At 40.2% G+C, this 17,757-nt stretch overlaps 1 long non-coding RNA gene across 5 annotated transcripts in view; it reads left to right on the top strand.

The window, feature by feature from the left end:
• Nucleotides 1-17,757, top strand: part of LOC117576619 (uncharacterized) — a 91,148-nt gene that overhangs the window by 68,303 nt on the left and 5,088 nt on the right. For 4 of the 5 annotated variants that reach the window (XR_004572970.2, XR_004572969.2, XR_004572968.2 and 1 more), the window contains one exon: nucleotides 8,059-8,320. The exons of the other annotated variant lie outside the window; for it this stretch is intronic. This is a non-coding gene — a long non-coding RNA (uncharacterized LOC117576619). The remainder of the gene's footprint in view (nucleotides 1-8,058; nucleotides 8,321-17,757) is intronic. 5 annotated transcript variants of the gene reach the window in all.

Raw genomic sequence — 17,757 nt, 5'->3', positions numbered from 1 at the left:
ATTAGAGTCCAAGGATGAGGATGAAGAGAAGAGTCTGCTGCAATGAGCTTTTCATTCTGGAGAAGATTAGATGGCGATGCGACAGATGGCATTGCACTGAATCCGCTCCAAATTAGAGTTTAGTTTGTGATTTTTGTTATCTTTTTTTATGGTTTTGTGTGTTTTCTATTGAGAGTTCTATTGAGATGCTTGATTACTTGGCTGTTAGGTTGGTTTCTTTGTTGGTTGCTTTCTTGGCTGCTTTGGTCGACGCACGTCCAATCCGATAGCTAACTGATGTTCATCTAAATGGATCTGAACTATTCGAATATAATGTTGCCCAGAAACTTTTTTGGGATCAGCGTTGACGTTGACGTTAACGTCGCTGTCGCTGTCGCTGCTTGCGTCGGCATTTGACGCCAGCGTCGGTTTTAGTCCCTGCTGTGTGTGACCGTATATGTGAGTGTGTGTGTGTGTGACCGTATGTGTGTGTGTGTGTGTGTGCGTCGACTTGCAGTTGTCAATGCTCCAACGGCAAAGTCCGGCAATGTTCTGAGCCGCTGCGGGGCTTGCACATAATATGCAGGCAAACTTCATAATGAGCCGCGTCTCTCCTCATCATCATCGTCATCATCGTCATCATCATCATCATTGGGATGGTCATCATCATCACACACACACACACATACAGAGGGACACACACTTTTGGCTACCCCTACTTAAAGCTCTCAATCTCTGCTTCGACCCGCGTTTCTCCTTCTTCTCCTTCCTCCTTCTTCATTCTCTCTCTCTCTCGCTTGCACTTGCAGCCTGACTGCAACAGCTCTTCTCCCCCTTTCCCCCCGCCTTCTCCCTTCGTGGACGACGCGCAGCCACCGAAAAATAAAAATCTGCCCAAAACATGCTGCAAAAAGAAATCGCTAAAAACAAAAAAGAACGCAAAAAAAGAAGGGAATGAGGTAGGCAACAAAACTGAAATGAAATATACACACACACACTCACACACACACACATGCACACATTTAACGAAATACAACAAAGCGTAATCCAAATGTTGGGGGCAAAAAAAAAGCGAGAAAAAAAAACCCAAAAAAAGGAGAGAGGAAAAAAAAAGTAAATGAAATAAAAATGCAATGAGAGAAGCCCTATAAAAATATGTGTGCACAATACCTGCGTGATGAGCTCCCCCCTCTGTCCTCGTCCCTCGATGCACACGCACACACATGGACATGCATGGACATGCATGAACATGTCTACACACTCACACACATGCAGTTTAACGCTGGCAAATGAGCGCCGAACTCGTCCTTTTTCGGCCTATGCGAAAACGCTAACGCGCCTCCCCCTTCGCCCCTTCTCTCCGCTCACTCTCTCTTTCTCTTTCTCTCTCTCCACTCTTTGCTGTCGCTGTCGACGTCGTCGTCGATACTATTGCTGCCGCTGTCGACGTTTTGTTTTATTTTTTGTTATATTTTGCTATACATAAAACGACGACGAAGTCGCTGTCGATGTCGATGTCGAAGTCGGGCTATATCTATGGCTATAGCTATGGTGTATATGCATAACTTATATATATATACATATATATTTAAATATAATGCACAAACACCAGTTGCAACTGCAACACTGCAACTGCAACACTGCAACAACAAAGCGCGTGCGTGCGTGCGTTGCATGCGTTGCACGATGTGACGTCAACGGCCGCAGCTTCGTTTTTCTAGTGCTGCAGGGGAGCAAAACAACAACAACAACAACGTTATTTAAATGCCCAAAATCGAGAAAAAGAAAAACACTTTTTTGTGTACATTTGTATTTCATTTCTTTGCTAAAAATTATGCACCTCTTCTCTCCTCTCTTTTTGCTCCCTCGCCTCTTCGCGTGTGGCAAGTGCAGTGTGCCACATGCTGCATTGCAATTATCATTTTTCTTTGGCTCAAATCTCTCTAAGCTCTACATTTTCATAATTTTCGTAATTTATTCGAATCAAACTATTTCGAAAGATATTCGAAAGTTATTCGAAAATGATTTTTAAAAATCTTCTAATACTAACATTTTTTGTTTTTCATTTTCGGTTTAATTTATTTATCAACTTATTGAAACAGTACAGCAATCATTTGGGGAAAAACTTATTTGCGCTAAACCTCAAACTGATAATAATAATAATTTTTGGTATTATGTATATAATAATACCAAAAATTATTATTATTATTATTACAAAAAAGTAGTCAGCTTTTCATTGAATAATTTGAGTGTGTGAATAGTGAGTTTAAAGTTCTCACCACAAATTTTCAATTCAATTGAAAGATATATTTCAACATTGTTTCAAATGGCAGTTACTCATATGCAATTACAATAATAACTATAGTATTTAAGATTCCTGAAAATTTAGTAGCTATCAAATTTAAGAAATTCTTTTGTATGGGGAAAACGTCTTCTTATTAGGAGTGTTAGTTGCTTTGGCTGATAATATGGTGTACTGTATGGTATATTTGAAATGTGGTACTATAACATTATACCAAATATTGTCTTTGGTATATTTTAGTATGTGATATATTTGCGATATATTAATTGAGTATATTCTTAGTTGCTCTAACTGATAATGTGGTATATTTTTGAATTCAGTACTATAGCAATATACCAAATATATCATCTGGTATATTTATGTTTTAAGATAATAATATATCCTCTATGGTATATTTAAAATGTGGTACTATAACATTATACCAAATATTGTCTTTGGTATATTTTAGTATGCGATATATTTGCGATACATTAATTGAGTATATTTTTAGTTGCTTCAACTGCCAATGTGGTATATTTTTGAATTCAATACTATATCAATATACCAAATATATCATTTGGTATATTTATGTTTTAAGATAATAATATATACTCTATGGTTTATTTAAAATGTGGTACTATAACATTATACCAAATATTGTGTTTGGTATATTCTAGTAATGTATGTATAGTATTAATGCAGTATATTCTTAGTTGCTCTAACTGATAGTGAGGTATATTTTTGAATTCAGTACTATATCAATATACCAAATATATCATTTGGTATATTTTTGTTTTAAGATAATGTGGTGTACTCTATGGTATACTTGAAATGTGGTACTATAACATTATACCAAATATTGTCTTTGGTATATTTTAGCATGTTTTGCGGTATATTAATGCAGTATATTCTTAGTTGCGTTTTATAACATTATACCAAATATTGTCTTTGGTATATTTTAGTATGTTTGCGGTATATTAATGCAGTATATTCTTAGTTGCTCTAACTGATAATGTGGTATATTTTTGAATTCAGTACTATATCAATATACCAAATATATCATTTGGTATATTTTTGTTTTAAGATAATGTGGTGTACTCTATGGTATATTTGAAATGTGGTACTATAACATTATACCAAATGTTGTCCTTGGTATATATTTTAGTATGTTTGCGGTATATTAATTCAGTATATTCTTAGTTGCTCTAACTGATAATGTGGTATATGATATTTTGTACTGTATGATATCATTTGAATTCAGTACTATATCAATATACCAAATATATCATTTGGTATATTTTTGCCTTAAAGTATTTTTGCAGTATTTAAACTGTTTTGGTTTTATTTGAGTGATTTCGACTATTTCGATTGTCAATAGCAGAGAGTTATCTTTGGGATGTGATTAAAGTTTTCGTTCCACTGTGCAACTCATTATATTTACTTAGTTAAGGACAACACACACACACACACACACACATACACAGATACGTAGATATTAGCACATACATGTGGAGGGATGTACATAGAAGGCTGCGTGCCACAAGAGAATGGGAACGAGAACGGGGCAGCAACAGAAATTAAGTATACGCACCGAGTCCTTCTACTCGCCACTCTCTCTCACACACACACACACACACAGTCGCAAACTTTTCAAATCCCCCCGAAAAAATGAGCCGCGTGAGTAGGCCTATCAAAAAGTTGCGAGCCATATAATAAATAGCGCCCAAATGTGCACAAAAAAAAAACAAGCGAGAAATCGAGGAAAAAAAAAGAGGAGGAAAGACACAAAAAAACAAAAAGGCGAAGCACTGTCCAAAGCCAAAGCCTGCGCCTAAATGAAAGAGAAATATAAAACAAAGCTGGCGAATGCACAAAAAAAAAACACACACACAAAAAACCAAAAAAAAAAGATGATTCAAATGATGCACTGCAGCCGGCTCGCTCTGACGCATGCAACACGACGCACGCAACGCATGCAACGCACGTTGCACGTTGCAAGCGGATGCCCGAAAAAACAACCAAAAGTAACTTGCCACAAAAAACACAAAAAACGACCAAAAAGAATAAAATGCAATGCAAAATAATTGCAAAAAAAAACCGAAAAAAAAAGGAAATAGGCAGCAGCAAAGCCGCTGTAAAGCTGTGGGGCAAGTGGCAAGTGGCAAGTGGCAACGCAGCAGTTGCAGTTGCAGTTGCAGTGACATTGAATGCAACTGCAACGCGAAGCTAGGAAGAGGAAGAGGACAGCAAAATGTGTGTGTGTGGGCGGCGGCTTCTCTCAATCGCTTCTCTCTCTATGCGCTGCTCTCTCACACTTGCCACACAGCTGCAGCGCAGTCGACGGCGACGGCGACGGCTAAAAAAAAAAGTTAAAAAATATATGCCAAGTCGAAATCGAAATCGAACAAAAACTCAAATTCGTATTCCCCTATTTTTTAAAATTTTGTTGCACTTTTTTTGTGCGTGCAACGAGTGTGCGTGTGCGTGTGTGTGTGTGCAAAACAACCCCCAAAAATGCATGTGCAACACACGCATGCAACACACGAGGCGACCCAATTGTGTTTCGTGTCATGCCAAGACGGAGACTGCAAGAATTTTCTGTAGATCGTTAGATGAATCGTCTTGTAGAATGCTTCTTGCATTGAGTCTGGTGTACGCGCCCTCTTAGCGCAACGCGTAATTTCCCTAACGCCTACTTTTCTCGAACATGTGCAAGAATTTTCTGCAGATCGTTAGATGACTCGTCTTGTAGAATGCTTCTTGCATTGAGTCTGGTGTACGCGCCCTCTTAGCGCAACGCGTAATTTCCCTAACGCCTACTTTTCTCGAACATGTGCAATTTTGTGTATCATGCGTCATTTGTTTTGTGAGTGCTGAACAAGAAAGTTGATTTTTTCCTGCGCGTCTTTTATAAAACAATAAGAGGTAAGTTGTTAATACTTTTAAACTTCTATTCTAATCTGATTTAAATTAAGAAATATATTTGTATTTATATTTACAGTTTTAAGGACCACGAAAGAGCTATGTTGGATGACAAAAATAGAAACTACAATGCATTGTCCATGGCGAAGAATATAGAAAACGGCGAAATAAATTAGTTTTTTCTTTTAGCTATTAGTTTATTTAGTTATAAGTAAAACTGTTTAGATAATATATAATTTTAAGTACTCATTGTTTTAGTTTAAATACATTTAATTTGAAGTACAATAAACATTTTATTTACTGCATATATTTTTGAGCGTATTTTTATTTTGCATATTCCGAACTACGCACTAGAATCTAAGCACAGATTTTCGGCAAGAGCTGCACCGCATATTTTCTACAAGAAACGTCGAGTACAAATTCCGCCAGCGCAGCCGAGGGAAATTTAAATTTCCCTTTGGCAAGAATTTATACTCGACGAGTCTTGTAGATAATCAGTTCCGCATATACGGCAAAACGAAGTGAGTAAGTCTTTTCGCATCTTGTGTCTACACATGACGGGACTGGAAGAAAACTTGTATATTGTCTACGAATAAAACACAATCGGGGAGTCGAGTCGCGTCGAGTCGAGTTCTATCTGACCGTCGCTCGGTCCACTCGATTCGTCTCCCTTCTTTTTTTTTCCATCCTCGTCTCTCGCCTCTTGCCTCTTGCCTCGTGTTGCACATTGCTGTTGCATCGAATCGCCAGTCGATGGGCGTTTTTTTTACACAGCTGCAACAAAACCAAAACAAAACGAGAAAAACAAGCAAAACAAAACGAAAAACGAAAAATGAAAATGGAAAAATGGAAAAACAAAGCAGCGAACAAAAAAATAGCAGTTGCTGCCCCTTCGTTGCGTGTATGCAAATGCAGCAGTCAAAGTTAATGCTGGCAGCCAGCGGGTGTGGTGCGGCAAGGTCGCGGCAACGTGTGGCAACAACACAACGACAACGACAACAACAACAACAACAGCAACAAAACATAAAAAACGAGCAAAACAAAAACGTGGACAAAACAACCAAAAAAATAAAAATATATTTAACGCGGGGCAACAAAGTGGAAATTATATAAAAATGCGCTAAAATGTGCACGCACATGCACAACACACGCACACACACACACACGCATGCATGTATGTGAGTGTGTGTGTGTGGAGTGTTTTTTGTTGCCTGCTTTTGGGCGTCGCTTTGAATTTGGGCAGCGGACAACACGGCGGATGATTGTTGCTCGCCATTGGTGTGAGCATGCATCTATGTGTGTGTGTGTGTTAGTATGTGTGTATGTGTATTGGTAATATGTTTGTTTAATAGGCCTAGAGCTGCGTTGCTTTTGCTGCTGCTGTTGCGAAGCAACGCAAATCGATGTGTGATTATTTTCTCTCTCTGTGTGTGCGTGTGTGTATGTGCGTGTGTGTGCGTGTGTGTGCATAATGCAATTTTGCGCAATACATCAGTAATAATTCTCCTTCCGCTGCATCCACAAAATATATTTTGTCTATATACATGTATATTTCCCTTTATTTTTTCCATTTTTTTTTTTGCTGCCTGCTGAGCTGTCATATATTTATACCAGAATTATATATATCTATATATTCTATATATTCTCTGCAGTCGAGAGTACAGTTTATACGCAAATTCAAATGCAAGTCGATGGCAAATATCGAGCTGAGCTGAGCTAAGCAAATACAACAGTTTAGTACTCAAAGAATATTTCTCATTTCTCATGCTGAAGCCAAAAAGAAGTTAAGCGAAAACTTGTTGCATACTTTCAGGCGCTAGAAGAATTTTCTATGCTGCACTTTTGATTGCAAAGTGCGGGTTTTAACCCTGCATTAGAGACTGAGCAGAGGGGCAAGTGGCATGTGGCATGTGGCAGGGGCAACATGAACACTTTAGGGCAAAGCCGCACTGCAAAATGCAAGATACAGAGAACAAAGCAAAATGCGAATGCAGAAAAGTTATCTACTCACATGCGTGTTACGTGTGTGTGTGTGTATATACTCACACACACACACACACACACACATATATGTAGAGAAAAGAATATATAGAAAGTCGCCAAGTATTACATTAACATTAAAATCAACAACAACAACAACAACTGCAACAAAGCGAAGCATGTTTAATAATATTTACATTTACACACACACACACAAATACGCATACAAAAGTACATACATACACACATACGCACACACACGCATTCGCGAAGAAAAAGAGTAAAAATGAAAGGCCTACAAAAAAATGCATAAAACGCGCAAAAAGAATCAAAACAAAACAAAAAAAAACGAAACGAAACACGAAAAAAAAAAACATGTCCAAAACTTTGTATATAAACCTGCGACTCTGTGTGTGAGTGTGTGTGTGTGTGTTTGCATATTAACACACCCATACATACATACGTACGCCCACGGCTGAGCAGATTACCCCGGCTCGCCCCCTTCCCCCCTTCCCTGTCCACCGCCTAACTGTCGTCTGTCCAGCCGATTGCATTACACGCACGAAAATAAAATGCAAATGCAGCAACGACAGAGAAGAGTGAAAGAAGGATGGGGAGGGGGAGGGGGAAAGGAGGGAGTGTCCTGCTCCGGATGTACTGGCCGCCATTGCATTTTCGTTAACCGCACGCACACGCACATACACACACACACACGCACACTTTTGCATTTTGTGGCGCATTTCCATTTGGTTCATTTTTATTCTGCCGGCCTCTTGTTGTTGTTGTTATCGTTGTTGTTGTTGCCGTTTGTTGTTTTGCTCGTTTTCTCTACTGACATCATTTTTTTCGCCTTATTTTTGCGTTGTGTTTTCACTTTTTGTTTTGTTTATTTTCAGCTCGTTTTTGGGTGGCGCGTCAGTTCCACCTTCCACCTTCCACCTTCCGCGTTCCACGTTCCGCATTCCGTATTCCGCATTCCTCACTGCCCCATTCCACTGTTCGCCTGCTTCGCTTTCGGGTGTTGCGAGAGAGCGAGAGAGAAACACAGACGGCGGCTGCAGCCGATGGACAAATGGAGAGATGGACAAATGGACAAATGGAGAGATGGAGAGATGGACTAACGGACTAACGGAGAATGAGCAGCAGGCGGAAAACAAAGTGCGTACTTCCATTTTTATTCTCTATGTTCGCTTTTCTCTTTCCCTCATTTAAATTTGGTCATTGCCGATACTAGAGACAAAAAGAGACCGCGACAAGACGCACATAGAAAGCGATCTGACATTGGTACTAGTAGAGCGTGGGCAGCTGAAAAGGCGGCTGACGGACTGCTGAAAAGGGAACGTGTCGAGTAGGAATTAGGCATAGATCAACTATTTTATCGAAATTATCTACTCGAATATCGTATTTCTTATGCATTTGATGCATTTTGATGTGCGTCTGTTTCTCTACTCTTCCCATTCCCATTCTCCTTCTTTTTCTCTCTTTTTTTTTTGTCTTTGCTGTTTTTGGCGTTTATATAAACAACAAATTGTGTGTTGTGCCTACGCGTTGTGTTATTTACTTGCGTGTTTTATTTTTATTTTTATTTTCGTTTTAATGTCGCTTCACTTTTGTCTTTTTGCACATTTATCAATTTAATTTGCAGCCGTATGTGTGTGTGTGAATGCGTATGTGTGTGTGTGTGTGTGGACATATGTGGGCAACAACAAGGATGCTGCAGTCGTAGTATTCGTCGTTTGCTCGTCGTATGTGTTGACAGCGTCCAGTCTCTCCTGCAGCCTCTATCCTCTCTCTTTCTCTCTCTCTCTCTCTCTCTCTCTCTCTCTCTCTCTCTCTCGCTCACTCTCTTTCGTTCTCTCTCCTTTACTCCCACTCGCTGTCTCGCTCTTTCTCTCGCTCGACCTGCTTCTCAGTGTGCATAGTGCACAAAAACCAAAAAAAACCAAAAAAACAAAAAAAAAGGAGACCATTTTTTAAATATTTGTAATATAATGTAATACTTACTAGGCCTTTACGGTCGATGGGTCGAAAGGGGAGAATGTGACTGCGAATGTTGCTGGTGGAAATGCATGTGAATGTGGATATGGATGTGGATGTGGATGTGGATGTGGATGTGAATGCGCTTCAAAGCAACCCATACGCTGTGTCAGACTCTGCCACGCCCTCGCATTGTGTTTGTTCGATGCTGTTTACTTTGGACTTTAATGGAAAATGCGTGATAAAAAATTAGCATAAACATTTATAATTGATTCCACTGCGTTGCACCTGCACGTACATAATTCGACAGCCTCCAATCGAACCCTCTCTAAAAAGCGATCCCCGATTGTTTACCCAACAGCTTCCTTTCTCCCCATCAACTTTTTTCTCTTCTCTCCATTTCTCAGTCATGCTCAAACTCTATACGTAAAGTGCATTCCATAAAACATTTTCATAGAACAGTTTGTATCAAAAATGAAATTATAAACTCCTTAGAGATCTGCGAAATACTTTTCCCAAAACAATTTATTACATAAAAATCAATTATAAAAAAGTAAATTACAAAGTTTCGAATTTGAGTTCTCAATGTAATATCCGAAAGGCAACGTCTTAGGGATCTGCATAATACAACTTTTCTTACAAAGGCTTTTTACTATATTTATATAAAATTGTGTCGTATTATTTATGGCTTGTTAATAGATCTTTATGAACAGATTTCATCATATTTTTAAGAAAGAAGATCTAATCTGGTCTGATCTGATTTGATGTGATCTGATACGAAATATGTTCGTATGTACATATTTTCTTCATTGTGAGAAAATGTGAATTCTTTATACATACTTAGATATGGCAAATAATTCTAGCATATTCCTGAAAAAGATTTGTTGCGTTATATCTGATCTGATCTGATCTGATCTGATCTGATCTGGTTGTAATATGTCCGTATATAAATTTATCTTCATATATTTTAATGAGAACAATGTAAATTCTTTATGTACATACATATTTATAGAAATACATTCATTCCTCTTATACATTTTATATATGTACATACATACATCAAAGCATATACATATATAGGAACGGATGAAAATGGAATTGGATACAGATATTATTCCTAACATATTCCTAAACACATTCAATTTTCACATATATGTACATCAAAGTTTACAATATGAACTTTTGAAATTGAAATTTGATATAAAAAATAATTCTAACATATTCCTCAATACACATTACAAATAAATTTATTGCACTTACTAAATACATTTTCAAACATACATCAAAGTTCAATAGAAACGAATGAAATTAGATATAGAAAATAATCCTAACATATTCCCTTATGCAGATTTGTTGTTTTACAATATTCATTCCACTTCCTAAGTACATTTACATATACATATACATCGACGTACAAAGGGAACAAATGGAATTGAAATTGGATATAGAAAATAGTTGTAAAGTACAAAGTATCAAAGTACAATAGGAACGAATGAAATTGGAATTGGACATAGGCATTAATTCCAATATATTCCTTGATATATAGTACATTTGTTGTATTAGAAATATATTCAATGCACTTCCTTAAATATGTATATGTACATAAAATTAAAATATCGATCGAACGAAATTGGAATTGGACATAGAAATTAATCCTTTTGTGTATGTATATGTATTTCTTAATACACATTTGTTGTATTAGAAATACATTCAATCAACTGTCTTAATACATTTACTTAAATACATCAAAGTACAATAGGAACGAATGGAATTGGAATTGGAGACCGTGTCTTGAGTTAGCGAGTTTGCTTTGTTTCTCTTCTTCTTCTGCTTACTCCACGTTGGCTGTCCACTGTTCGCTTTCCCATTGCGCCTGCGCGCCCTTTCAGCACACACATAACATAGAAAGCTGTGCTCAAAACTGCAACTGGATCTGTGACGAAGAAGGAGTGAGGAAGGGAGAGGGGAGACGGGTGTTGTGTAGTTGCATGTCCGGAACTCGTTTGTGTGTGCCAAATATTTGCAACTCACAAATCTTGTTATTTTACAAAAGCTTCACAGATCCAACAAGTTTCTGTGTGTGTGTGCGTGTGTGTGTGTGTGTGTGTGCGAGCTTTTTTCTTCATTTTTTCAATTTTTCATTTCTTTGTATAATTTTGGTGAAGCACTCGAAAGTTTCTGTGTGAAGTGTATAGAAGAAGGGGGGAGAAAGGAAGAAGGCAGAGGAGCACATATTACATACATACACACATGCATATGAATATGCGTATGTGCATGTGTGTATGTGTGTACATAGCATAAGCAAACACCGCATGTGACTAAAATTGTTGCTGCTGCTGTTGTTGTTGTTGTTGTTGTTGTTGCTGTCTTGGCTTAATTGCCTCTCACATCTGCTGCTGTGGTGCATTTTAGCAAATGACTTCACTTATTTACTTTATGGCGGCTAAGCGCAATCCCCCTCCCCCTCTCGTTCCATCTCCTTCAGCACCCTTTTGATCAGTGTCGCAGTTTGTTGTTGTTGTAGCCTGATCCGCTCTCCCCTTCTCTCTCTCTCTCTCTCTCTCGCTTGCTCTCTGTTGGCAAACTAAGATCGCTTCGTCGAACACTCCACTTTGCTCTCCGCTCTCCACTCTCCCGCCGCTGCGTTGATAATTTCCAAAAACAAACTCGGACGACGAACGCGAAGCCGAGGTTAACGGCTTCAGTGCAACTTTTTTAGGTTTCTCAACACACGCACACACACACATACACACACACATATATACAGCTTGCAAGCGACGGCACACTGCGAATTTAGGAAGTGCGACTGCTCGCTGAACAGAGCGTAATAGGTGGAGAGAAGGAGGAGTGGAGGAGATGTGCTTTTGCACACACACACACATGCACACGCACACGCATACAGACAACCTCTATGCAAGTGTATGAGCGCAGGCGTGTTTGCATATTTCAAACTACTGTCAACGAGATCTTCCCCTCACTCTCACTCACTCACTCAAGCCGTAACAAAGGCAGCGCGCTCAACGACTGACTGAGTGAGTGGGAAAGGAGAGCAAGAGAGAGACTCTGAGCGCATTTGCCAAAAATAATTTGTATTTTTGGCAAAAACTTGCTTCTCGCTCTCACTCACTCAGTTAGTTAGCCAGTGATGCGCTCTCGCAAGCTCGCACTCTCGCTCTTTGCTTTGCTCTCTCTCTTCGTGATCCACACTGACGTTCGTCAGTTAAGCTCACCAATACACACGCACCCTTATAGAGATGCCCCCTGGACTGCATCGCCGGCTGCGACTGCGACTGCGACGTCGACGGCGGCATTACATAGATCGGATGGCATTGCCATTGCCATTGTCTGCCTCGCGTCCCGCGCCTCGCTTCTCGCTCGTCTTCCTTTCTACTCAAATACCCTGCAGCAGTGTTTTTTGGTAGTTCAAAGACCGCTGTTCCATCAGCGTGACTTTGCTTTGTCCCCCCCTCTGTCACTGTGCTCCTCTCCCCTTTTGCTCTGCAGTGGTCGACACTTAACTCGTTGCTGTTTTGTCTCCTTGTTCGTTGCTTGCAGGTTTCTGTTGTCTCGCTCTTACTTCTGCCTCTGTGTGCATTATGTCTATTATTCGTGTCCAGCATTGATTTCTTGTCCCTTTCCAACTCGCACTTCAAATGCACTTTTGAGTATTGAATTGATTGAAAGCTAATTGTTGTCCAAAATAGAGAAACATATATCATATGTAAATTAGATATTCACATTAATTATCTATTTGAAATTAATCGTTTTTGAATTGAAAATTTAAGTAAATATTGAGCAACTGATCTGACTGTACTCTAGAGATGTTAGTAGTGCAACAATTAGAGAAAAGGATTGGATGGCGAATGGTGAAGGGCGGAGGGGGGAGAGCTGAGAAGAGAAGGGAAAATTCGAGAATGCGAATCTGTAGAGAACATAATATTTGTGTTGGCGTTGCTCTTGCGCTTGCCTGCGCTTTCTACTCTTTTCACATTTTGTCCTCACACACACAGAGAGACAGAGATGCAACACACACACACACACACACACACATGCAGAGCATATTTGGCATGTTTTTGTTCTTCGTAGATGTCGTCTTCAAAATTCATTTTTGCTTTTCTCTTTTCTGTGCGCTGCGCTGTGGTTTTTGGTTTTGGTGTTTTGTATTTTGTATTTTGTGTATTTTGGGGATCGTTGATCGGGATCAATGCACCCGGCTTCTACTCATCTCTCTCGTTCTTTCGTACTCAATCTCTATCTTTATCTTTGTCCATGTTTTGATGTTTCAAAAACTATTGTAGAACCCTGAAGATGCTTGTTTATTTAATTTTATTTTTAAATAATCCAATTTTCTTTATTAATGATAACAAAAACCAATTCAAAATGAGATGAAGAAATCATTTAGACGCAATATTGAACTGTGAATACACAAAGAGAGAGAGGGAGGATATGAGAGAGAAAGAGAGAGGGATATTGCATAGTGACTCTGGTTTTTTTCGTTTATTGGGTTTTGGCCTTTTGGGTTGCAAAACTCAAACAAAGCTCAAGGTGATCCTCTTGAAGCAACAATGTAGGCTTTTAACTTTACGAGTACGATTCGCCATATCGCTCCATTCGCTTGATATTGATATACAAATAAATGAGCAAATGGATTATATTCCCCAAGCGAGTATTTGTCTGCTTTCAAGGCAGCTGCAATCATAAAGTTGGCTAACTAGTCCGAGTCTGAGTCTGAGTACTTGTATTTAAAAGCCTAAATACTCAAGGCATATCACACTTGTAGTAGATCCCAAATCAATCTCTTCAACAGTCATTAAGTTGGTATTCTGTAATATCGACACTTCATAGATGAAATCATTAGTTTCTGAACATTCCGTATTTCCGAAAAAGTAATAAGTCGCTCCTTATCTAATCTACTAGGGCGCAACGTCAGACTAGTCAGTTGATCTATAATAGATTCAAGTAAACTCTCTCTTTCCATACTTTGAAATGACTCATTTTATTAAATCCTTGTTCTTAGTTTTCTTTTTGTAAATTGTTCTATAATAGATGCTGATGTATAATAGATGTAAAGTTAAGTAATGCTTTCTGCTCTTTTCAACTTTTTAAAAGGTTCATTTGATTAAATCCTGAGTTTACTTATTACTTTATATAGTCAGTTAAATAGTTAGATTTTACGAAATCAGGAACAACCCATTCTTCCGGAAGACCCAATTGAGTAAATCAATCAGATGTCGATTAAACAGTAACCTTCCATAATGAGCAATTTGTGTAAATCAGTCAGTCATTCAGTCATTTACATGTCCCCATCCCTCATTCCGTAGCCCAATTAAGAAGCAAGAAGCATAGTTTTAACACGCTCAAATTAGGAAGCCATCAAAACAAGTGTGACGACAAGAACATTAAGAACACACGATTAAGGCATTAAATGATTTGTCACACACTCATAAGCACACACTCACTCGCATAACCATTCATATTCACACTCACACACGCACTCACACCCATTCACACTCAACAAGAGACTGAATAAGCCTATGATGGGCCATAATCAGGATTCCTGCTGGCGGTGGCGAAACAACCGAAACAATCCTTAAAACTACCAACAAGTTCAAAGTTCAAAAAGGCTGAAATGCCACAAAATCAACACTTCCGCACACACACACGCACACTCTCATGTGTAGGCTAAATAGAAAGACCGACTGCGGTCTGAGGGGGGCGGGGCAATGGGCGGGCTTAGAATTGCCGCCAAGAGGCAAAACCGCTTAAGTGAGCCTATAAAATTACTGTGAGCATTTCACACTAAAACTTTTGCCCTAAACTTTCAACCCAAACCCACAAAACGTCGCCCGACTTCATGATGATGTTCATCATGTGTGTGCGAGTGTGTGTGTGTGTGTGTGTGCAAATGAGTTGGAATTTTAGGGCACAAATTCATCATAAAATCACTTAAAATGATATTAACAACCCTTAGCCTCACCCTTTGCCTTGGCCCTTGCCCCAGTCCTCAACCCAACTCGACTCTGCTCTAATGCTTTCCCCAGACAGGACTATCCCACATGTGCTCAAGTAATTGCGTGTCAGAACTTTTGAACCTTTGACCTAGCTAGCTAAGTAAGCAACCAAAAACGACAACAAGGAAATAAGGAAACAACATCAACCCTTTGTGCAAGGACTGGGCAGGACTGTCCTGACTTGGCTGGCGTGCTGCCTGCTGCCTGCCTATTTTATGGGCGTCATTGCCTAATCCTTTGATGGGCCTAATCGTGGACGTAGCCCACAACTCACTCACTCTTCACTCTTCTATCCTCGCCCTACCACTCACATCATGCTAATTTGCGGACAGCCGCCTTCGTTTGACTCGGCTTCCGATTCGTGTCCCGTGTCCTTGCCCTGTTCCTGTTTCTGTTGCTCGTTGCTCTTTCTCTTCCCCTCGCACTCACCCCGGGTCGGTTTCTTCGCCTCGTCGTGTGTAACAGCAACCGGACACCCCATAAACTAAACTAAACACACAACGGACAAAACATGACCGGAGTGTGAGGGTTGTGAAAGCGGGGAGGGGTTGACCAGTTGCCCATATCAATAAATGTGCCCAAGCAGAAGCAGAAGCTGAAGCACAAGTTGTATGCCTTATGCTCAGCCATGTGGCATGGGGAAGAGCGACGTTGCTATGTGGCATGCGGCATGCGGCATGTGGCTGTGGCGCCCACTAGGAAGCGGCAACAAAAGTATCATAAAAGTGTTGAAATAATTTTAGGGTTGACTTCCGTCTTGCAACCTGGGGGACATCCTCAGAGTCCAAGACAGGACTAAATGGCAACGAGAATTGATATTGTTGTAGTTAGGACAGCTTCCAGCTGAGATCGGGCAATAGATATTGCTTAAGGACGAGCAATTGTGGTCTCGATAGTGATTAGGCAAATGCTAAGAGTATCGGGGATTGCTCCAAATGCGAGCTTCGATGGCAACTTGTCAAATACCTTGACTACGAATTGATATGCAAGTGGTTAAGTCTTGTTTTGCTTTGCTTGCTTCTCCATCTCTACCTCACTTCTTTTCTCTCTTCTCTGTAATTCATTTACATAATACCTGCGAGACGTGGGCCAGCTCTCAATGCCTCGAAAGAGCTATCATGCGCTACGTTTAGAAGCTTACCCAGGAGTGAAATCGCTTGACGCAACACGTCGCCAGTCAGCTAGCTCTTTTCCTTCAGATACACACACTCCACACTCACACAGGACATCCCTTGTCTCGTCTTCCTCGACCTCGACCCCTCCCCCACTCACTCATTTTCCCAAACACATTTTGTGGGTCAAGTCAATCGACGACGTGCTGGGCTTTGCGTGTGCCCAAATCCGAGAATTTCACTCTTGAATTTCTAATAAATTCATAGCGAGAAGTTGAGCCAAAGGGGGCGTTCAGTATTCCCCTTTCGCTTCTCTGTCGTTCAACCCAAATTTCTGAAGAAGACTCCCTGTTATCTCTTGGCAAATGTAATGAAAATGCGAGTCTGTCTCAGACAATGTGTGTGTGCTGCGGGAGTTTGTGTGGGTGACCGAGTTCAAGTCCGAGTCTAAAAGATGTCCATGTCCTTGTCCATGGCCATGTCCGTGTGTGGATGTTTATCATGTTACTGCTGCTGCTTATAATGATTATATGTGTAATTTGCAATTATGACCTCCGCATTCTTCTTGAAGTCGCAACGGGGGAATAACGAGAAGAAGGGGATAATCAGGGGTATTTAATAAACTCGACGATTAGGCCGCCTTCATTTGAATACGCCTTGAGTCATGTCTACCATGGCTAGACCCCTCACACCCTCACACACACATTGAGACTGGCCACACACTCGACCACAAAAGTATTTCACACGCTATCGCTTTGGGCTGCCAAGGGTCAAGGAGTCAAGGGGCTCCACGAGCTGTTTTCATGCGGCTTATTGGGGCAGCAGGCATACATTGTGGGGGAGTGGCAGTGGGCGGGTGACCGGGAGGTCTTCTTCTTCTTAGTCGCATTTGACTTACATTCGATAGCTGTTTGGCTTGGGTTTGGGTTTGGGTTCGGGACAGGAATGGGATAAGTCAGAGGTACTTGGAGATGGAGTTGCTTGCCGGCATCTTGTTGCCGGCGGTAATCCTCTGATTTGCTGGTGTTTATATGCAAGTCTGCGCTCGTCCTCGTCCTCGTCCCAACAGTCTGTCTTCTCTCTCGCTTCCTCTTTCCTCCTCGGATGTCGCATTCGCATAATTTGTAGGTCATACATATTTGGCATGTTTGACATGTTTCCTTGCTGTTTTACATGATAAACACTTAAGGGTGCTAAACAAAATAAAACAAAACAAGTAAAGAAGAGAGTGGAGAGACGAGCGTGCAAAGAGAAAACTAAACACGCACAGGCTTAACGTCAGAGACCAGTCGACACGTCGAGTGTCTTGAGCTTGGGCTTTTCAATCCGAAAGGGTATTCACACTCACATTCATATACGCATCCATTTGTCCCTTTTCTCGACCGCAAATCCCCAAGAAGTTTACTCTGAGCTCGCCCACTTAACGCTAGAGCGTGAGATTGAGAATTGGGAAGATTATCCTAAACTGGCAACGATCGCGATGTTTCAATTAGTC

The sequence above is a fragment of the Drosophila albomicans genome, chromosome X, assembly GCF_009650485.2.
Source record: "Drosophila albomicans strain 15112-1751.03 chromosome X, ASM965048v2, whole genome shotgun sequence".
In the NCBI taxonomy this organism is placed as follows: Eukaryota; Metazoa; Arthropoda; class Insecta; order Diptera; family Drosophilidae; genus Drosophila; species Drosophila albomicans.
Note: the sequence above shows the minus strand (reverse complement) of the source record. Positions and strands in the feature narration are given on the sequence as shown.